The sequence below is a fragment of the Peromyscus eremicus genome, chromosome 13, assembly GCF_949786415.1.
Source record: "Peromyscus eremicus chromosome 13, PerEre_H2_v1, whole genome shotgun sequence".
Taxonomy (NCBI): domain Eukaryota; kingdom Metazoa; phylum Chordata; class Mammalia; order Rodentia; family Cricetidae; genus Peromyscus; species Peromyscus eremicus.
This window is the reverse complement of record NC_081429.1, coordinates 56,621,754-56,645,605: the sequence shown is the minus strand read 5'-3', so window position 1 is coordinate 56,645,605 and position 23,852 is coordinate 56,621,754.

Below are 23,852 nucleotides of genomic sequence, written 5' to 3'. Positions count from 1 at the left end.
CCAACATTTAAATTAACGGAAAAGTTCAGGAAGAAAGGTGCCCTCCTCGAATGATGAGCAAGTGGCTATGGATGTGTTCTCAGCACAAATTAGATGACTTTCAGAGAAATCAGTCAGTTGCTTCATCTGTTTAAAAGGGGAGGGACACAGTGAAGAGACTCATTCTCCTCACATTGATCTACAGCCTTAATGCAACTCCTTACAGAAGCCAAAGTCTTTGTACATTTGGGGGTGTGTGCTCTACCATACAGAGAGAAAAGCATGGGGATTCAGGTAGGTGAAACGATTTTGCAAGAGGAAACTAAAGCAGAAGCATGGTTTGTCACTAAAACCAAAACCTACAGAGCAGAGAAAGGTACATTGGATCACATCAGAATTCAAATTCCCTTTCTGGCCGAAAGCCTGGGAAGAGTGGGTGAAGACAAGCACCAGACTGGGGAGAAAATATCCTCAAACCCTCTTTCTGACCAAGGACTTGTACTGAAGATACTACCACACAACAGCCCCAGTTCCCCGGCAGGAATCTGGGGCTTAGATCTGCAGACTTACACCACTAAGAAATAGTATACATTTTAATTAAAAATACATCTAAAAAGTTTTTTTTACAATTCAGTTTATCAAGACTCAGCCAGAACAGCAGGAGCCTTTGGCATTTGAACTCTAACCTACTCTGCCCTTCCTTCTCTTGTCTCAGGATGACAGAAATTCCACTCCGAGCAGGTGCAGCTGAGAACGCAGAGGTCTCTCCCTGCATCTTACGTTGAGGAATCTGCTGCCTCTTCGGGAGAGGCAGGCCAGCAGCACTCCACCACCTCCCATACTAAGATTAATTTTGAAGAAGCCAAATGCCAGATAAGGGTTCCATTCTAACCAGCCCCGACCTGTAGAACACAAGCAGTGCCCCAGACTAAGCAACAGCACTGGACACGAGGCTGAGACCCAGTATCCATCACTCAGGCAGAGCCAATGGGATTGCCACTGGTACAAGCACTCTGGAAAAGACTAGCGTGATTGGTTTCTCAGGAAACTAAGCGTGTGCTCACCATACAATCCACTGTGTGACATTTACTGCAGAGGAGTAAAAATGTCGTTCCTGGAGCGGCTCTGGTGACGCCAGAATAGCCAGAAGGATCCTCGTTATCCCATGTGTCACATGAACTTGTCCATGCGATAAACTTTAAGGGATGAGCTACACACGCAAGCACTTATAAAGCTCGTGAAATGTGTGAAAGGTTGAATATGAATATACTGAATATGAATATATGACACAGAATATGAATCTGTGTCCAGTTCCTGCATATGTTATTGTACTATAGCAAAGCAGGTGTTTCTGTGGGGGAACTGGGTGAAGGGTATATGGTACTGTTTATGTCACAAGTTTTCACAACTACATGTGACTAGATAATTACAACACAATTTTAAAATTACTTAATGAAAGTGAATTAACAGAGCTAAATGATTATTGCTAACCATTTAAACCAAATAATTTCCTTGTTTCTAACACTGAACCCAGGGCTTTGTTGAGCAAGTGCTCTGCTCAAATGCCACATTCCAAGACCCAGATGGTCTCTTTATTTCACACTATTTTGTCCCTTTAAGAAGTCAAAGACACTGGACATCATTTTGGATGACTCCCTTCACTGGTTGTGGCCCATAATGTCCACCAGGCTGAGTGGTTAGTATTTGTTAACCGTGAGTTGAGCCACACAGGTAGTTCAGGGCTGCAGGAAGAGCACACAATCTACGGTGTCATAGGCAAATGTACTAGTAGCTTTCCATCATTGCAAATAAATAAATAAAACAAACCAACACAAAACAAGGCAATCCAGTCTAGGGTTAGGTGGCCTCAGTTCTTTGGGCCTCTAGTAAGAACAGCTCCTCAGAGCAGGAGTATAAGGCAGAGCAAGGTTTAACAATGGGCCTGGAAGCCAGGAGGAAGAGGAAGAAGCAGGGTCCCACAATCCTCTTCAGAACATATCCTAAGTGACCCAAGGACCCCCCATCCAGCCTTAAACGTTTCACAACCTAGTAGCACCACACTAGAGACCAAGCCTTTTAGACATGGAAGTGGGTAGAGAAGCAGCTGACAAATGGCAGCAAGATGAAACCAAATCTTAGCCTGCCTCGGCGTAAGAACAAGGTGAAGGGCAATGCTAAGAACAGCGCTAAGGACAAGCCACTTACCTGTTCTCAAAGTCAGGGCTGTAGAGTAGAATAATTTCACATGGAAAAAAAATTTATAAAGCCTAAATGGTATACAAATGTATAAGTAGATGGTCTTAGCATCAGGGACATGCAGACTAAGGCTGCCTCTGCCTCCCATCGCAGCCTAGCCAGAACGGCCATCATCAAGAAAACAAAGGGGAGCGAACTCTGTTGGGGAAAAGGAACCTTTATACACTGCTGGTAGGGATGGAAACCAGTACAGCCACTATGGAAATCAGTGTGGAGGTGGCTCAAAAACCTAAAACTAGAACTACCGTATGGCCTGGTTGTATCACTCCTGGGTACACACCCAGCAGAATCTAAGTCAGCCTCCACCAGAGATGGGCATCCATGTATATTGCTGCACAATAAATAGCCAGGGAACGGAACTAGCCTAGATGTCCGTCAGCAGATAAATAGATAAGGAAAGTGTGGCACAAATACACAATGAAACTGAGAAGCCATGAAGAAAAATGAATCATGACATTTGCAGGAAAATGGATTTAACTGCAGGTGATTATGTCAATCAAAATAAGCCAGACTCAGAAAGAGAGAAAGCATGTGTTTTCTCTCATATGCAGGCTATAGATTTAAATGAGAGAGAAGGAGGCAAAGGGAGAGGGGGAGGAAGGTGGGGAGGGATGGAGGGAGGGAGAGAGAGAGAGAGAGAGAGAGAGAGAGAGAGAGAGAGAGAGAGAGAGAGAGAGAGAGAGGTAGAAAGGGGGGCTGAGGAGGAAGATGCCAGAAAGAACGAGTAGGAAAAGAGTTATGTGATGCCTGTGACTTTGAAGCAGATGCACGGACTGTTTGGGGGCACAGGGGATAAATAATAAGAAGAGGGTGGAGAGAAACAGTGGATGACAGGGATGAATGAAAACAAAATATGGAAACATAAACGTGAAAAATCCACCGTGTTGACTAGAATCTTCTTTGTTTGTTTCCTTGTTTTTCAGGACAGAAATTCGCTGTGTAGCCCTGGCTGTCCTGGAACTCACTCTGTAGACCAGGCTGGCCTCGAGCTCAGAGATCTGCCTGCCTCTGCCTCCTGAGTGCTGGGATTAAAGGGATGTGCCACTACACCTGGCTGACTTGATCTTCTTAATGTCTTTGGTAAAGAATTAAATAAGTATTGGTGTAGCTGGGGTTATCTCCTGGTCCTGTGTGGCCCACGGTCAGGACAAATCTCTCTCACCCACCAATCCCACAGCTGCTCAGACCCAAATACACACACAGATGCTTATATTATTTATAAACTGTATAGCCATGTGGCTCAGGCTTCTTGCTATCTAGTTCTTATACTTAAATAAACCCATTTCTATAAATCTATACCTTGCCACGTGGCTCATGGCTTACCGATACTTTACATCCTGCTCCTCATGGCCACGGCTGACAGCGTCTCCTTACTCAGCCTTCCTGTTCCCAGAATTCTCCTCTCTCTTTGTCCCGCCTATACTTCCTGCCTGGCTACTGGCCAACCAGCACTTTATGTATTAACCAATCAGAGCCTATTAGTTTTAAATTGGAATCAACTGTCGAGATTACCTAGCCAAACCCTGCATGCTATAGGCAGGAAATCTGAAAAGTGGCAGAAACTATCAGTGAGAAGCCGTCGGGTAAGGAAGGGGTAGAACAGTGAAAGGCCAGTCCCGTTTTAGAAGGACTTTAGGTGTTTAGAGGAAATTACCTCAGACTCTACTTCTCTTCTCATAACTCAAAGGCTGTCCCCATACCAAAGAGAGCTGCGCAGCTAAATTCCAACAATATGCACCTGTATCATCCATTTTACCCTGTTTTCACCCACAGTTCGAAAAGCAGTACAGCTTGCCTTCCTGCTCTCTCTACAAACAGGGAGAGGTACAGAGACTTCATTTCCTTTGGCAATAGGAGCTCAAGCTCCTCAGCCAGATTTTAACCCGTTAATGTCCAGTGTCGTCGCTCAACGCGGTCACGACCTTTGCTTCATAAATGAACTCTAGATCTTCTTCCTTTATGGAAGCTGACCAAAAGTTAAAATTACCAGGCTTTTCCTTGGAGTGTCAGGACATTCTCATTCTATTTTTGTGAAAATCTTTTTCTGAATCAAAGTTTAAGATTTCATTTTGCAGCAACATTTTATTTCTTCAGTTCTACTCGTCTTACTATTTTTATATTGCTAAGACCTCTGTTTTCCGGTTTCCCCAAGCCAAGCACAAGAAGTGTGTTTAGGAAAATGCCCATTTCTGAACCCCTAGACCGGGACTGTAGTCATCTTTATGTATGCATGTTCTGACAGCCTTGGATTACTTTATGCATTTTATTCTTTAACAACTCTACTTTGTAAGCCAGACTTGTTGAAGCAATAACTTCGAGCTCTCTAAGGGTTTTCTCTGCCATAATATCAGCTTTTCTGAATTTTATTGTGTCAACACAATTCCACAGGGCTTTGTAATGATAAAAAAAAAAACTTCTTCATGAACAGCACTTTAAACTTTGCAAAACATATTAACCTGTATAATTTTACTCTGTCTCATTGTGAATGCTTTTTGCCTTTTCTCCTTCTTCTTCTTCTTCTTCTTCTTCTTCTTCTTCTTCTTCTTCTTCTTCTTCTTCTTCTTTTTCTTCTTCTTCTTCTTGTTTAAGAATGGTGATGGAAACAAAGAGAAGATGCTACCGGCGCGCTTCGGCAATGGGGTTCACCTCACAATGCAGGTGCCATTGACGTTGGCTAGCCACTTCTCTAGCTGCTAATCAGGACTCTCCACCACTCTCCCCCCCCCCCCGCACCCCCCCCCCTTGCTTTCTGGGAGGTTGTACCCGTCCTTGCAAGCCTGGCTGCAACTAGACAATCACCAAGGTGAAATGTGACGTCTCGGGAGACTGATGTGTGCTTGGCTCCTGGAGGAATTCAAACATCAACTAAATGGCCAATTAAAGTGGATTCAGTCAAACAGTGATTAGACAAGAGGACATAAAAGGTCATTTCTAACACCAAAATACTGTGATTGCAACAGCTTTCTTGTCACAGTCTAACTGCAGTTTTGTTATAAATTGCTTCCTCATCCTTATTATTACTAAAGAGAACAAATGCTAAAGTTATTGTATAAAAGACGCTTAGGATGTATAATATATTAAAAAATAGGATATATAAATGTTTGCCTCATTTTTTAGACAGAACTTCATTTACTCCTTTTAAAAAAATTATTTTGTCGACTTCTTACATCTGCTTCTTCTATTCTACTTCAGTATAGAATTTTGAGAAACACTTGCAAGAATTCCATCCATGAGGGAAGTGTGTTTCTCTCCACTGCCTAATTTGGCAACCACATGTAGCCAGGAACCTATCACACACATAAAATATGACTAGAGTAACCAAGTAATTTGATTTGATTTGATTTTAATTAACTTAATGCAAACAACCACAGGAGACAGTGGCTACCAGATTTTACAGAAGAGCATTTTACATGATTAAGATGATATTCTTAAAAACAACCATACTTCTGCTCCCAGGTGGAAATTTCCTCCTGGATCCCATTTGTAAATGCAGAACGGCAGAATGCACCATCCCCACATATACCACCTTCGCAGAAGGATTATTTTGAGCGAAAGGCACTGGAAAAATAACAGATGCAAGAGAAACATTTCATTTTTCCTGTTTTCTTGTAGAAGCAGATGAAATTCTCATGTGGTACACATATACTCCATCCCCCAGCAAGCAAAAAGAGTAATGTTCTCATCAGGAATGAGGCACGTAGGCCAAGAGAGCTCGGGACACGCACACCTTACTGGTAGGCTGCCTTCTTCCAGTCTCCCTGCAAACGTTTTGCTTCTTTGAACGGTCGCTTCCTTCTGCTTCCACTATATAAGCACTAGATCCTGCCTTTTCCTTGGGTTTTCAAGAGTTTCACGTTGCCTACAATATATAAGCCCTGGTGCTTCTCCTCTGCAAACCACTTGCACGTCAATCTAAAACTCTCAGTTCCAGCCAGAATTTTCTCTCCCTTAATATCCCCACGAGTGTTTCTCAAAATCCTTCTACCTGCAGAAGTTAGAGAGAGCATATTCCTAAAGCCGACAGTCTAACCTGATACTAGGCTAGGGACGTTAGATATTAATTTGGAGTTTCCTTTCATCTTTAAAATGTGTCTAAATGCCTCTATCCTCCACAAGATATGGCCAGATTTCTATACATACATAGAGGTTCAAAAGGGCTTGCCATCATATAGAGAACGAAAGTGTTCTAGCTCTTTTGTTGACCAACCAGCAAGAGGCTACTTCATTGATGCTATCACTAATTAAATTAACGAATAACAGTTTGAGAAAAAGCAGTTGCCTCAACGACTGCTGTGGAGGCACATAGGAGAGCTGACACCCGGTCGGTTGCTTTCCTAAGATGAGTGTCACTAAATTCACCGAGCTTCCTATTAAGCGTGGAGTACAAATAGCAACTGTTTATCTGTGGGTTTTATGAGCGGTACCCAGAAAATAATTGCTAGAACATTGCCGAAAAGCAGCGGTGGGAGGGAAACAATTTTAGGTACACGTGGGTGGATCTTCACACCGTAGCACTTTGCTGAGATGGCAAATCCTTGATGTCATATGGCCAATGGTACAATGCCGTTTACCTTCCAAGAGACAACTTGTTAAACCATTTTCCAGTGTATAAAGACAGCTGAGGATGGCATTGTTTTTACTCTATTATAGGAATTGACATCTTATCATATTAAAAAAATATACGCTAAACTCACTTTGAGAGTTGCTGTCTTCCAACAAAATAAATACTTGTGACTTTTTTTTTAATGTATACTTGCCTAAAAGCCATATCCTTCTCAAGGTCATCCTACCACCAAGTAGAAGCTGAGTCATTGCAAACCAGTGTGAAGCAAAACAGCTGAGCCAAGGAAGACTGCGGTCTCCTTCCCTTTCCTCGCATTTGAAGTGTTTGTTGTTGTCAGGGACTTAAACCACTGCTTGAGCCCACTGGTGTGGGGGGCAGGCGTGTCAAAGATGAGGGGTGGCTAATGGCATACATGAGCCCCAAGGTTCAGTCCTCAACATCAAGAAAACAACCACAGCAGCCCCATACAAGCTAACTCTTTCATTCAAGTGCATAGTCAATTCAAAGAGTACCTTCCTGGGAAGCTTTCTTCCTTCCCTCTACTTACCTTTTTTTTTTTTTTAAATGACATCTGCATTCCCATCAAGGTTTAGCAAGGAGCAGGGCTTCTTGTCTATCTAACCTTGGGACCATCAAGCGAGACATTTGTTTGGGAACTAATGTTTCTTTTTGTTTGTTTGTTTGTTTTTTTAAAGATGTATTTATTTATCATCTATATGGTGTTCTGCTTGCTTGCATGTACCTGAACACCAAAAGAGGGCATCAGATCTCATTCCAGATGGTTGTGAGCCACCATGTGGTTGCTGGGAATTGAACTCAGGACCTCTGGAAGAGCAGCCAGTGCTCTTAACCTCTGAGCCATCTCTCCAGCCCTGGGAACTAATGTTTCTATATCACTTCTAACTAGCACTAAGATTCTCCTGGTCTCCCCCCCTTAAAATGTAAACAATATCATTTTATATCATTTTAATATCATCGTGAGAGTGGCTTTGAGTACACTTATGCTTGAGAAGGAGGTCGAAAGCAAGCATACAGCATATATACCAGGGTGTATTGGATCTTCTCCATCACAGATGCTGTATTCTAGATGAGCATGTCCCTTTCTCTCTTCCTAGCTCTTTAATTCATTTAGGCTTCTCCGTGCACTTTGCTAGATGGTTGCCATGGTGTTCTCATCTTTTTTGCTGCCAGGGCCAATGCAGTGGGTCAGGTAAATCACGCCTGCTCATTACCATGAATATTGACACTGGCTTTGAACAGCCATTGCTTTATCTGGTCACTCTTATACCTAGTTGTCCTGGTACTTTCAAATTGTAAGACTGTTAATATGTTAATGGACTGACGGTAGGAAAAAAAATCCCTAAGTTCTATACAGTTTCTAATGCAAAGAACACACGGCAAGAAGGTGAGCTCAAGGTAGAAAGTAACTGTGTGCTTATAAACTTTTTTATAAAAGTGTGCTTCCTTTTGACAGGAGATGGGGAAGAAAATTGACCATTATGTGTGAAACAACTATGTTTGTTTACGTTTCACAAGAATTGAAGAGGAACGGCAGTTATTCATAAACACATCTTTCTAAAAATTATAGCTGAGCTCCTGGAGCAAGCTCGGGTCCCCTCTAGCCTGTTGTCATCGTCTCCAGCCATGTCCACCCGAACATCAACACCTGTGGTAGACATTGAGCACCCCAGGGACCTTTTCACTGGCAGTCTTCAAGGCTGGCCTTCTTCAGAGGCAAGAACAAAAAAGCTACCTTCCCGACAGCCCAGGAGATCTACATCCTAGGACTGGCAGGTGGATATGAGGCCACTACAACCCCATGCAGAGCAACCCTGGTTCTCCGTGGGCCTTAGAGCTTCTCGCAGACCTGCATTGCTGCTCAACTTCTTCCTCGGCTCAATCCTGCACTGTTCCTTTCCTTCCACAGTAAACTTCCTGGGCACAAAGCTTGGGGCTTTCAGGAGAAGTTAAAACTCAAGTTGCAGTAGCAAATCCCCTCTTTCTGAAACAGTAGAGAGAGGTTTCTTACAGCGCTTTTACCCATTTGATAACAACGGAAGTCTGGTTTTCTAGCCACTTAGAGTGAATGATACATTGTAACAACTGGACTTGCCATTCTCAGTGCCCTGCCTTACTCTGATACAAGTATCTAGATTTTATTAATTATTTTTCTCTTTGCAGTGACCAAATACCTGAGACAAATAACTTCAGGGGGGAGAATTCTATTTTGGCTTATGTTTTGAGGGCCTACAGTCTATCACAGTGGAGAAGGCTTGGGAGCAGGAGAAAACAGGAAGCAGGGTCTGCCAGGCTCCAAAACCTCAAGGCATGGCTCAAGTGGCCAACTTCTCCCCACAAGGGTGCGATCCTAAAGGTAGAACAATCTTCCCAAACAATGTCCCCAGCTGAGAATCAAGAGTTTGAACAGAGGAAAGCTGCACCCACGAAGTCTCATCAACATGGCTATCTAAACAAGATCTGAACAAGGACAACACCTATCAATATGTTAACATGGATAGGCAGAAATCTTATGAGTTCTCATCCCTGGATAAGGAACTACAGGCAAGGAAGGCATGTTGAGAGCAGAAGAAATGGTATTCCCCAGGGAAGAGCCCCTAACTGGTTCTCCAATACCAAGTGGGCAGCCTTGAAGTCATGTACATACAAACAACATTATACAGACTGAGCAAGTTGTATCCATATATTCAGGAATATTTTTTAAAAAAACAAAAGATATTAATTTGAGAGAGCAAGGAAAAGTATATGGGAAGGGTTGGAGGAAGAAAGGGGAAGGGGAAATGGTGCAATTATATTTTAATTTAAAAATAAAACAAAAATAAAAAGAGAGTTCAAACAAGAGGAACCTGTGCTGGACTCTCACACGTAATACAGATCAATTAACTCTAGCTATAGGCCCCAGAAATCAGCATTTTTTAAAAAGTTCTCCAGGAGAGTCAGAAGTGCAGCCAAGGCTGAATACATTCTAGACTTTGAAGAAGGTCTGCATAATTAAATAAGACAGAAGAAAAGAGTTCTGCTGTGTCTGCCTGGCCTTATGTCCGCTAAGATGTGCTCCCGCCTCCTACCCTGTGGGCCGTGCTGTCCACATGAAGCCAGAGCCTCTGCCCTGCTGCAACAGGTAAACAGTTCGTGCAGCTGCTCAGGCAAAGGGCCGGAGGCTCTCGCTGGTCTCCCTTAAAGCTCTGCCTCCTGGCCTGCACCACTGTTTTTCTTTTCCGACTACAATATTTCCTGAGTACATAGCCATGCAAAAAACACCCCGTTTTTATCCACACGGCCATCACATCTCAACATCACTGTTACTTTGACTACTTTCAACGTGCCAGCTCCTGTATCGTTTTTCTACCCTGTGTCTTCAAGCAAGCATGCGTAAAGGATCCAGGACGCATCTTCTTACACTGTCTTACCTGCCATTCCCCCCAAACCCTCCTTAATGGGTGTTTTATCCAAACTTCCAATCAAAGCTACTTGTAGCGAGATCTCAGTAGTACTCCAACTGACTCTACCGTTAGTTCTCAGTCCTCAGTTCTGAAGACCAGCAGGAGGCTTTGACAAGTCCACCACCTCTACCTCCAGACCCTATCTCAAGTGTCTGGAATATTGGAGAGCAAAGACTCCACGCCTACCTGGAGGTTCCTTCTTTACCATCTTCTTTGCCAATCCTTGTCACCTCTCCAGACTCTACGCCTTACCTCACTGATGGACCCATCTCCTCGCTTTGCCGTCTATTGCTGTTCTTGGGGACTTATCCAGGTTTTATGTCTTTGAATACTATGTTTGATTGAGACTCTCAGGTATAAACTTCTGATGCAGACTGTTCAGTATCCTCCGCTTATTCATCCCAGCTATCTACTTCCATTGACACTTGAATATATAGTTACTTAACATTTTTCACACTGACAACACAGCATAGTTTCTCCTCTGACCTTCCCAGTCTTCTCCAAGCTCAGGGAAGAGCGTTGCAACTCAGTGCTCTCATCAAACATCTTGAAAGTCAGTCTGAACTGTTCCCTTCAAGTCTGTGCCAGAAAATCTGTCAGTGCTGCTTGAAAATATATTTTTAAGAAATATACAGAATAAAGTCACTTCCCACTTCTGCTCTGTACTCCCTAAGTACACTATGGCCTCTCAAAATAAATCTCAATGTCATTGGTGGTTGATCAGCCTACTCTTCTTGCCCCAGGCTGGCTGGCTGGCTGGCTCCAGCTCTCCCTCAAGAAGAGCCAGTTTCTGGAATACACAGGCCACTGTACTTTGTAGTGTCAATCACTGGGCTATCAGCAGAGTCTTAGTTAGCCTTTTATCCCCATTCACGGTGCAGTGACTAAGCACATTTTTAAGTTTTCAAATAAATGGTAAGTGGATAAATAATGGAATGGATGAATGTTACAATATAGACCACAGTGAATAAAGAGATTTATCGATCTGCATGGCAGAAAATTCAAGGGGTTATTATTAGCTCCATTCACTGGGCACACTTGCTTTGACATATTCATTTTTCTCCTGGATTCAGTTGGTAGAACTGAATTGTCTTTCTCCTTTCCAGGGACTGATTAATTTAAACAAAAGGGCAAGTGTGGTGACCCACAGAGCACACTGACCAAGTCAGTTGACTCCAATAATTCAATACGTACAAAGAAAGTCAGTTGAAGCAAGAAAGGTGCTAATGAAGCCAGCAAAAATCAATCCTAAAAGTTTGGGAGGCCTCGAATCCTCCATCTATTCTAAAATGATCTCCAAACTGTTTTTAAAGAGATTAGTTAGCTCTTGACATATTCCTGGATAATTCATGTTGGCAGGATGTAATCTTTTTAAAGTTTTACTCACATTTATTGTTTATTTTCAATGCAAGTCTACTTGACAATAGTTCACAGGGGCTTACACCTGGCCCAAATTAAAATTTACGTTTATCTATTTCCCCAATGACAGTGGCTGCATGCTTTGCATTCACATTCATTCTCAACAGGCTTACTCAAAATTGTTTTGAATTTGAGTGTTATAATTAGGACTTAACATTTAAATCACATTCAGGAATCTGTGCATATGGTTAAACAGACTTTCAGAATAAATTATGACCTTACCAAATAGTAATCTGTTTGCATCTTCTCACAAAAGCACTCTTAGATTCCATAGCCACAGTTCACCCGCTCATCCAACCCATGACTCCCGTTCACCTTCGCCATCCTATTCCGAGACTTCCAACCTTAGCAGTATATTATGGACCAGTGATGGGGGAACTTCTCAGTAAAATGTCCAATGTGTTTATTTATGTTATTATTATTAACCATACATATCTTTATGGGCATAGCATATCACAGTTTACAAATCTCTAATAATCCTGTTTAGGTAAACCAGGCTATCAGTTTTATCCCACAATGCATTAGAATAGCTGAGGTTCGGGGCACAGGCAGGGAGCAAGGCGGAGGTAAGAGACTCCACAGTTACCCCATTCAGAAGTCTTTCCCAAAATACCAGCCACAATTCTGCACCAGATGCCAGAACTCCCTTGCTTCTCTGAATTGTTTTGTTTTTTCAGGATTTGGTTTTGTTGTTTGGCTTTATTTATTTTTTTTTTTTTTTGCAGAGCTCAAGATCATATCCAAGATCTTCTACATATCAGACAAAGAGCTCTGGTACGAGCTACGTGCCTGCTCCACTCAGTTTGGCTGTGGGTGTTTGTTTGTGTGTTTGTTGGCTCTCGTTACATAGCCCTGGCTATGCTAGAGCTCAACGTGTAGACCAGGCTGGCCTGGAACTCAAAGAGCTCTGCCTGCCTCTGCCTTCAAAGTGCTGATATAGAAGGCATGCACCACCATGCCTAGTAATTGTTCTTAATCTCTGCATTATTATCAAAAGCTAGCTCCTCTGCTGGATGTTGGGGGTACATGTCTGTAACCCCAGCACTCTGGGAGAAAGGAAGAAGGATCTCAAACTCAAGGCCAACCTGAGTCACATAGAAGCCCCTGTTTCAGCAAACAAAGGCACCAAGAAATAAGCTCACCCTTGAACCTCAGTCACAACCAAGTGTGAATGACTGGTCCTCTCCAGGTGTGTCAGTGTTTCGGTGTCAAAGAAGAGAATTCAGAACATTAGCAATCAAATTCCAACCTTTAGCTATCAAGCAAAAGCTAAATGGGTTGGTGTGGGAGGGAGCACAGAAGGGGAAAGCTCTTCCCAGTGCTCCTAAAATAACATCTGGAAGGCTCTTGCAAATGTATCTAAATGTTATACTTAGTGCCAGCCTCCCACAGACGTTAAGCATCAAGTTAAGGCTGCTTCAGACAAATCTAATTTCATTCCAAAAACCAAGTCAACACATTATCAGGCAAGGTGGGGAGTTTAGGAAGAGTTGGAACAAGGAAGTCGTAAGGAGAGAATGGGGTTCGCAGAGTGGAAAATTCCACAGATCATTACAATTCACGTTGTTGTTAATCACCTGTGCAATGTTCTGTCAAGAGAAAGAGAAATTGAAAATATACCTCTTTCTCTCAAAGGATGGCAGGAACACAATCTGTATGCTTTATTCCTGTCCATCAAAATAATGCCCCTGCTGAACTCCAGTGGCCTCTGAAGGCCCGGACAGAGCACTGTAATCATCTTTGAACCCGGCGTCCGTCCATGGGAAATACCACATAAATTCCTGACTATCTCTTTCTTTTCCCTATAGTGTTTTTCCCATTTTTTGAACTTCTGTTAGCTCTTGACCTATTTTGCACTATCAACTTCTCAAATGTCTCTTAATAACTTTATAGAAAATTATCCATTTGATGTTTCCCCTTGTTGAAACCTCAAGATACTAAAAAAGATTAAAATAACGAACTGAACCTGATAAAATTAAACAAACCTTTCTTTGAAGCAATGCTGTCTGTTTTCTTTGTTTAAATTTACAAAGTAACATTATCTCTTTAAATGCATAAGGAGCGCTTGGCAAGCTCTCTAGTTCATTGAGTAAACTGAAGAGGGACTGCATTGAACAAAAGTGCAGATCTTTGGATGCCTGGGGGATGGGGATATAAACACACTTGGTGCACAAGCCTGATGACATGAGCAATACCCAAGCATCTGCCATTCTAGTCCGCACTACAGGGAGACGAGAGGCCCAAACAGGCAGCTCCCCAGAAACTCACTGGCCAGGTACCTGGCTTATACAGACCCTATAGCTAGAGTTTTCCTGCCTGGCCCACGGTCAGGGCAAATCTCTCTCACCCGCCAGTCCCACAGCCACTCAGACCCGACCAAGTAAACACAGAGACTTATATTGGTTACAAACTGTATGGCCATGGCAGGCTTCTTGCTAACTGTTCTTACAGCTTAAATTAATCCATTTCCATAAATCTATACCTTGCCACATGGCTCGTGGCTTACCGGGATCTTCACATTCGGCTTGTCATGGTGGCGGCTGGCAGTGTCTCCCTCACCCAGCTTCCTGTTCTCTCAATTCTCCTCTCTTTTTGTCCCGCCTATACTTCCTGCCTGGCCACTGGCCAATCAGTGATTTATTTATTGACCAATCAGCAACACACTTGACATACAGATCATCCCACAGCACTTCCCCTTTTCTTTTCTTAAAAAGGAAGGTTTTAACCTTTACACATCTCCAAAGTCAGCTTGGTAAATTTGGGAATTTGGGCATAGCTTCTCTTACTACTTCCTGCTGGAGGGGGGCACTGTATCTTATGGGGACACAAAGAAAATTTTAGGATTATGGAATAGTCCATGAGGCTGTATTGTCTGAGCCAGTTGCCTTCAAACCATTCTGGATGTTGGATCATCTGGGCCATGGTGTCATCGGAGACCTTTCAGGGGGTCTTGGCTGGTCAAACCTGATGTATCTTAATCTGGAACAAATCCATAGCCTCTGGCTTTCTGTGGAAACAAAAGCAGAGCCTCCTTTCCAAAGCAACATATCTTTACATCCAAATTTTGAAGTCAAGGTACCTTTAAAATATACATTTTGGCATAACTCAACAGCTTTTGTAATCAAATGTTTTTCTTCAGTTACGAATATCAAAGAGAACATAATCCAGATCCTCTGTGTGGTAGCCATCTTTACGTGGCTTATTTTTTTATATTAGCTTGAGTCTATTGCTTTAAACTGCAGCCTTCTAAGCCTGAAAGTTGTTGTCAAGGGTTAGGAAAAAGGCTAAGGAGATTAGATTTAAGGTTCTTGTTTTTTAAAAAAAAAAAGAGAGAAAAAGAAAGAAGAAGAAAAAGACAATTACTAGTTTTAAATACTTAACATTGGATTGGATTGTTTTATATTGTATACAAATTATATATATTGAAATTGATATTGTTAGAAAATGCTATGTGTATATTTCTAATTGTACTTATACCGTTCATTTAACAATGCAATTATCTGATCCTTGAATGTTATTATTACCAACTATTAGGATATAAAGAAATGAAAGTTAGTAGTTAGACATTACAATAGAACTTGTAGTCATATTAGATATGTTTTAAAAATTGAGCAGATATATTTTAGATAGGTCATCTTCAAACCCTTCAGAGAACTACAAAATATGACATTTAAAATATTTTAATAACTTAGAAAATTTTTCTTTTTTGTTATGACTATGAGACATGTCGGCTCCTGGCAGTACCAATCTACTTCAGAGAAAATATGGGCATTGAAGAAACTGCATATGGAGTTAGCTTTCATTGTGACAAAAGTTAGCCACTGGACAACAAAGTATCCTCGAATCAACAGGACAAAATGGACAGACAGGACATGAAACAAAGGACTACTGATTCTTGCCAAAACAAGTGTGGTTATGGTTTTATCAAAAGGCATCTTCTGAGGCCAGGACAATATGGCACCATCCCTGAAGTGGCCTTCACAATCTGGAAAAGGTACAGTGCCCTTTTCTTCGAAGGCAGCTGAACAGGCAGTGGGCCGATGGCTTCTGATGTGCAATGGAACAGCAGCTGAAACAGTTATTCTTGAAGAGTAACTAAGCTCACGCCTCTCAATAGTAGACTGGCATTTAATAAAGGGATGTGGAGAAGAAAGGGATGCTGAGATGAAGCCATATATACACAGCCAAGAAGAATGGACAGCTGAATTAAAAAACCATCAACAATTTCCAGAATTTAAAATCCTGAATCATGACATGACACTATTGGAATTCAGGTGTTTCTGGTACATGAACTGCTCTCACCCAAAATGAGGTTGAACTGTTGACCTTGTGTACATCCTACTTCACAAATGAGTCTGTCAGACACGCTAAGCCTATAGGCTAAAGATGATGCCCCAGCACTGAGAAGAAACCTCAGGTGACTGTCAAGGCAGCTGGCTGTTTCTGTCAACTCACAAATTTTTTGGAAGTTGCTTGCATACACTTTCTGTTTTTATTTTTGATAGCTAATATTATTTTCTTCTTGGGTCTCTGAGGGAGTTGAAGATTAGTTAGTTATAGTTGAAGGTTAGTTAGTTATAGTTGAAGATTAATTAGGATAGAAAGTGAATTAGATACATTTTGGACTTAACAAAATAGGATAATGAAATTATTTTCTCTGAATTTGTCAAATGCAAATGGACTAGACATTGTTTAGACATTTATTACTTATATATATTGTATATAGTCATTGTACTTTTGTATATAGTTTTTCTTTTGTTAGTTATAACCTTTTTCTTTTTTTCCTTTTTATTAAAATAGAAAAGGGGAAATGTGGTGATATTTTACTTGTACTGAAATGTGATTTTAATTGTATGTTAATAAATAAAGTTGCCTGGGGGTCAGAGCTATTAGAGCCATAGCAAGTGCATGGCAGCAGTGGCGCACGCCTTTAAGGACCTGGAGGGTGGTACATACAGGCAGTGACAAGGCAGTCATGTGTTTGGGTTTACAACCAATGAGAAGGCAGAACAGCTAGACTATATAAAGACATACACACAGGAAGTAGGTCCCTTTCGGAGAGCTCTCTTGGCTGAAGAGGATCGCTGAATCAGGAAGGGTGAGGCTCTTAGCTCTGACCTCTTGGCTTTCTTCTCTGAATCAGCTCTGTGTTTCTTATTTAATAAGACGGTTGGTTACATCTACAAGACCCTGTCTCAAATAAGGTGTGTAGACAAGGAGCAACAACCAGTCCTAAAATCTCCATAGGTGTGTGCCACGCACACTCATACACAAATGAGTGCACATTCTTATATATTTATTTAAAATCTCCAATGAAACCCATATTTATTGCTTCATTATTTACAGCAATCAGGAAATATAATCAACCTAGATGTTCATCAACAGATGAATAAAGAAAGTAGGGTGAAGACACACAATATTTTGTGAGACCATAAAGAAAAATGAGACTGTGACATTTACAGGAGAATAGATAGAACTGGAAATCATATGATCAAGAAAATAAAAAACAGTCAAACTCAGAAAGACAGATATAATGTTTTCTTTAATAGGCAGAGCCTAGTTTTAAAATTGTGTGCGTGTGTGTGTGTGTGTGTATGTGTGTGTGTGTGTGTGTGTGTGTGTGTGTGCGTGTGTGTAGGTTATGAGACTAGAAAGGCGATCAAGACATCTTCAAAGGAAAGGGGAGAGAGAGAGTACTGGGACACACGTGGTCAAAAAGCAGAAGGGCAAACTTACTGGAGGAAGGAGAGACCAAGCTGGAGGAACAGCAGGGGGCACAGGAGAGGCCCTGGGTGACAAAGTATGAGAACAGAGGATAACAACAATGTATACAAAATGGCATAATGAAACTCCATTTTGCATTCTAACCTAAAAATTAATATCAGAAAAATTAAATCTGAGGCTGGGCATGGTGGTGCACACATTTAATCCCAGCACTCAGAGAGCAGAGGCAGAGGGATCTGGGAGTTTGAGGCCAGCCTAGTCTACAAAGTGAGTTTCAGTACAGCCAGGACTATAAAAGAGACCCTGTCTTAAGACAATGAATATATAAAATCTGGGTTGGCAAGATGCTCAGCAGGGTAAAGGCACTTGCCGCTAAGCCTGAGGGTCTGAGTTCAATCTCCAGGATCCACACGGTGAAAGGGAAGAACCAGCTTCCAAAACTGTATCTGGCACACAGTCTTATGCCAGCAGCATAGGTCATTCACACAGATACAGTGGCACACAAGTGGTCTGCCGCACATGCACAAATTAAAGGTTAGAGTAACAAAAAAGGAAAATCTCCAGAGAAAATATTCACGTATCAGCTATTCTCTTCATAAGTGAAAAACTAGTTACAGTGTTTATGGTTTGTCTGCATCTGTATCTGCTGTGGGATGTTCTCTATACTGTGAATGTGTTGCTCTGATTGGCTAATAAATAAAGTGCTGATTGACCAGTAGCCAGGCAGGAAGTATAGGCAGGAAAAAGAGAGAGGAGAATTCTGGGAACAGGAAGGCTAAGTGAGGAGACGCTGCCAGCTGCAGCCATGAGAAGTAGATATTAAGATGCCGGTAAGCCATGAGCCACGTGGCAACTTATAGATTAATAGAAATGGGTTACTTTAAGATATAAAAACTAGATAACAAGAAGCCTGAGCCATTAGGCCAAACAGTTTAAATAATGTAAGTGTCTGTGTGTTTATTTGAGTCTGAGTGGCTGCTGGCCCAGGCAGGACTGGAGATAACTCCAGCTACATGTTTCTAAATCAAGATTTTATTTTTCTTTTTCTTTTTTTAAGATTTAGTTATTATGTATACAGAAGAGGGCGCCAGATCTCATTACAGATGGTTGTGAGCCACCATGTGGTTGCTGGGAATTGAACTCAGGACCTCTGAAAGAGCAGTCGGTGCTCTTAACCTCTGAGCCATCTCTCCAGCCCAATTTTATTTTTCTTTAGATATTGTAACAGGACCAGACAGTGCAGAGGTTCTTCCATCTTGTATCCTTGCTAAGGCCATTTTACATTTAACTAGAATATGGTCTTCTTGATGGTCTAGATGCTCTAGCTAACTTATATTAATTAGCTTCTTGTGCAGAACCCCCTCTAGCTAACTGCTTACCTTAACTTCTCTTAAACTGCTTGCTTGTGTGAAGCTCCCCTTGCAGCTGCAGAGCAAAATGTGGGTTTTGCCTTTAAAAGCGCCTTGGTCTAAATGCCCAGGGCTCCTCTGAGGATCCCAATACCTGAGTGTAGTCACAGTCATCTGGAATAAAGATTTTCAATGGCTATAAATTCTGTCAGACTGTAATCTCAGGTAAGTTCCCACAACAACATATTGCCCATAAATTATTTCTATTTATTTCTCTAAGAGGAAATACTGCGTATGGTGAATAGGGCTCAGATATAGCCCCGAGATGGAATGCTTGCCTAGAAATCATGAGGTCCTAGGGTCTGGCTCCAATACTGAGAAAACTAGAGGTCGATAGAGGAATGAAGAATAATCTCTCCTTTTAAATTAAATACACAGGAGCTATAAAAGTATTTAAGATGACTGATCAAGTAGATACCCAACAATCAGAAACAAAAAAGTTTCAAGAGAATGAACCAATCAGAATTCACAGGACGAGCTGCCTGTTTGGACTCATTCCTGTCTTCAAACCCCTCTGAGTGACCCACGTTACAGACTTAAGCCTGGATAAAATTAAAGAGCACACTAAGCTGAGATATCCTTTCACAAAATTTCATCAGCACAGAGGCAGAAGAAGGAAGTGAGAGGGATAGACGAGGTGGGGTGAGGAAGAGGAAAAAACAAAGTAGTTTGTTTGTTTGTTTGTTTGTTTTTTAGGCAGGATCTCATGTAGCCCAGACTGGCCTCAAACAATGACCTTGTACTCCTGGTCTCTGCCTCTACCTCCTATGTACTTTGATTGTAGGTGGATGTTGATCACAACTGTTTTGTGTGGTCAAAAGGATGAAGCATAGGGCTGTGCACATGCTGGGCAAGTACTGTTGCAATTAAGCTGTAGCTAGAGTTTTCCTGCCTGACCCACAGTCAGGACAAATCTCTCTCACCTGCCAGTCCCACAGCCCTCAGACCCAACCAAGTAAACACAGAGACTTATATTGGTTACAAACTGTATGGCCGTGGCAGGCTTCTTGCTAACTGTTCTTATAGCTTAAATTAATCCATTTCCATTAATCTATACCTTGCCACATGGCTCGTGGCTTACCGGCATCTTCACATGCTGTTTGTCATCATGGCGGCTGGCAGTGTCTCTCTGACTCAGCCTTCCACTTCCCAGCTTTATTCTCCTTCTTGTTCCGCCTATACTTCCTGCCTAGCCAATGGCCAATCAGTGTTTTATTTATTGACTAATCAGCAACACATTTGCCATACAGAACATCCCACAGCACTAAGCTACATACCCAGACCCTAAGTAGGATTGTTCTTCTCTTTGTTTGAAATAAACCAAAGCCTCTATTGTGTCCTTAAGCCTGATGTGACTCTCCAGCCTAGGGATGCTGGCTGGAGGACCACAGCAAAAACCAAGTGAGGATGACAACTGGTTACTTAGCTAACACTTGGTAGAATCTGATTTAAGGTCAGGGATTTGGCATGTCTTGGAGGTGTACCTCTTGGCTTAAGACCCAGAAATACTAGCTCATCACAAATACATTTGACAATTCTCGTTCACTGACCACTTGTAATGGTGCATGATTTTCATCCTGCATAGTTGGAGTATGCTATTCTTAAAAAGAAAAAAAAAAAGCTACTGGCTATTGGTACTGAGACTTATAACTGACTGCCACTTATGTTAATACTGACATCCTACTTAAATTATCCAGGAAGGTTGTGGAATATTATTTTGTGTGTTACTTTTGTTTATGTTACATTTGTTTAACTCTGAAGTTGTGTTACTTACTTTGCCTGTCTAAAATACCTGATGGTCTAATAAAGATCTGAATGGCCAATAGCAAGGCAGGAGAAAGGATAGGTGGGGCTGGCAGGCAGAGAGAATATATAGAGGGAGAAATCCAGGAGGAGAAGAGAAGAGTAGCTGGAGAAGGAGGAGGATGCAAGGGGCCAGCCACCCAGCCACACAAACAGCAATGGAGTAAGAAAGAAAGATATGCAGAAATAGAGGAAGGTAAAAGCCCAGAAGCAAAAGGCAGATGGGATAATTTAAACTTAAGAAAAGCTGGCTAGAAATAAGCCAAGCTACGGCCAGGCATTTATAAGTAAGAATAAACCTCTGTGTGTGATCTATTTGGGAGCTGGGTGGCGGCCCCCAAAGAGAAAAAGAGCAAATAGTAAAAAAGAAACAACAATGCAGGAATGTTTCTCAATACCTTTAAGCAATCACATGCTAGACATTCCCAAATAATAGAAATATTAGTGACTATGAAATCCTAGGAATGATGTTAAAATAGAAATGGTCTTACAACTAGTTCAAAGTATTGGGAACCCTTGTTTTACTCATGATTTTATTGTTAGAATAACAAAGGCTGAACTGTGTCTCTGCGCTCTTCACCACACTCAAGCCCACCATCAGGCTCCCTTCAAGCTCATCTAGTCCACGGGAAGCAAAGTAGCCAAGAGCCACATCCCCTTGGAGGGCAGCAGAGGCCACAGACTAAAGAAACAACCTAGAAATGACCAAAGCCACTTTTATTTTTTTCAGCTTGAGCAAAAAAATAAATAAATAAATAAATAAATAAATAAATAAATAAATAAATAATAAAAGAGAGAGAAGACAAGGAAAAGGCCATTTCTAAAAACATAAATTTCACATTTTTATACATGGTAAAGCCAAGAACTTTGCCTAAATGAAATTTAAATGTGGCTGTATCTGGAAAAGGCTGTTGCTTCTCAACCAAAATTTCTTTTCTAGGTCAGTAATGCTTTCTTTACCAAAAAAAAAAAAAAAAAGGTATATGTATACATATTAATAGTAAGTGTGTGATACGCTAACAATGTGTTTGCAGGTACATGGAGTCTCCTTCTACTCTCTACCATTTTCCCTTGAGCAGAGCCTCTCACTGAACATGGAACTAGGTTGGTAGCCACCGAGGCCAGGGATTTCGCTCTGTCTCCACCCCTTACAGTGCTGAGGTTACAGGCATCCCTGCCCAAGAGTGCTGAAAAGCAAACTGACCTGTAAAAGAGCTCTTACCCTCTGAGCCATCTCTTCAGCCTCAGCAGCCATGATTTCTGTCTTCTCCTACTTAAGTGGCTGTTGACAACCACGGACTGCATCTTAGGTGGCTGGTACAAGAGGAAAGTGGCAAAGCCTGTCTCCTTGACCATGAAGCCTGGGCAACACTATCAGGAATTTTTGAGTCACTGTCGAGCAGAACCGAGTTTTAACCTCCATCTTATCTGTTAAAGGCAAGGTACAGGTGTGGGGAGACAGCTCAGTAAATGAAGGCATTTACTTGGAACAAAGACTGGCAGCCTGAGTTTCAATCCCTGAGTCCCACAGGGTGGAAGAGGGAACTAACTCCGGAAGTTCTCCTCTGACCTCCAAACACATACAGAGCACACATACAACATACATACATACACACATACATACATACATACATACATACATACATACATATAAATGTAATTTTAAAGACTTAAGAAAAGACTTACTTTATTTGTATGTATATATTTGTGTGTGTGCACACACACACACGCTTGTGTGTACATATGTGCATTGGCTCCCCTGGAACTGGCATTATGGGCAATTGTGAGCTGCTTCAGGTAGGTGCTGGGAATTGAACTCTGTTCCTCTACAAGAACAGCAAGGGCTCTTAACTACTGAGCCATCTTTCCAGCTCATACTTCTAGAAACTTTTGAAGGCAAGGTGTTTGGTTTAGAGTTGTGTGTAGTAGTTTTCTTTATTATCAAATAAAAACAAGGTAGTGTGTGAATCTAAAAAAAAGGGAATTGGAGACTGATTTACTTGATGACTTTTTCTCATTAAACAGGTTTCCTGTTTAAAACAAGACTCGATGTCTAACTTGTTTCTTTGTTCAAAGAAGGTATCTTTTAGAGAATAATTCTGTTCCCACATCTGTAAATCAAAAGCTCTGCTTTCTAAGCCACATCTATTGCAAATGCGCACACCTGGGAAGGGGAACACTGCCTCCTGACATTCACTGCCATCCCTGCTGTCTTCAGATTGGCACCTACATACCACGCAGATACTCCTGTGCGCCTGTGCTCACAAATGATGAGCACAATGCAGAACCAAAGGATCAAGAAACCAAGGCAGGGGCCAGGAGAGGTAGCTCAGAGGTTGAAAGCACTGGCTGTTCTTCCAGAGGTCCTGAGTTCAATTCCCAGTCAACCACATGGTGGCTCACAACCATCTATAATGAGATTTGGTGCCCTCTTCTGGTATGCAGACATACATGCAGGAATAACACCATATATAGAATAAAGGAAGAAAGAACCAAGGCAGTGTCTAACACACAAATCGATCTCCTTCTCTTTATATTTTAAAAGAAAATTGCTAGCTTATTTTAATAAGGCTTATTATTCTTTTCCTAATTCAGTCTTGTCTTGGTAAAAAGAAACACGGGACAGATTTATAAGAATTCACAGTTGACAGGAATGCTGAAGAACAGGAACCCAAGAAGCCCCAGGTGTGACCAAGGTGCTCCATCTCGGATCTGCTCAGGCCCACTACTCTCTTGTCAGTACAGTGATCTATCCAGTTTTCATATTTACAGAACAAATCATCTGGTCAGTTTAACTCCAATCATACACTTCCTTCCTTTCATTTTTCAAAATGTATAGATGCTATTCCTCAAAACAAATGAATAAATCTTGTAAAGCCAAAAGCTGGAACGTTGCTAGGCAATGGGAAATGGAATGTCCACCCCAGTTTAAATCTTTGGGTTTGCAAGTTCTCATATATTCTTCTCTCACACATTTAAAACATCTCCATTCAACATTTCATGACTGTTCCAATATTGAAAAAGACTTCATGTTCCCTCAAGGAAAGAAAATCCACAGTTGGTCAGTTTCTGGTGAAGTAGCCAAAAGTAGCAAGGGACTTGCTCCTAATCTAAAAACAGATATTGAGTCAAAGGAATGTACCAGGACCCAAAGTACACTAAGCACAGCCATCAGATGGTCCCCATGTGAATCTGGACATCTTTATATGACTTGAATGCTACTGGTAACTCATTACC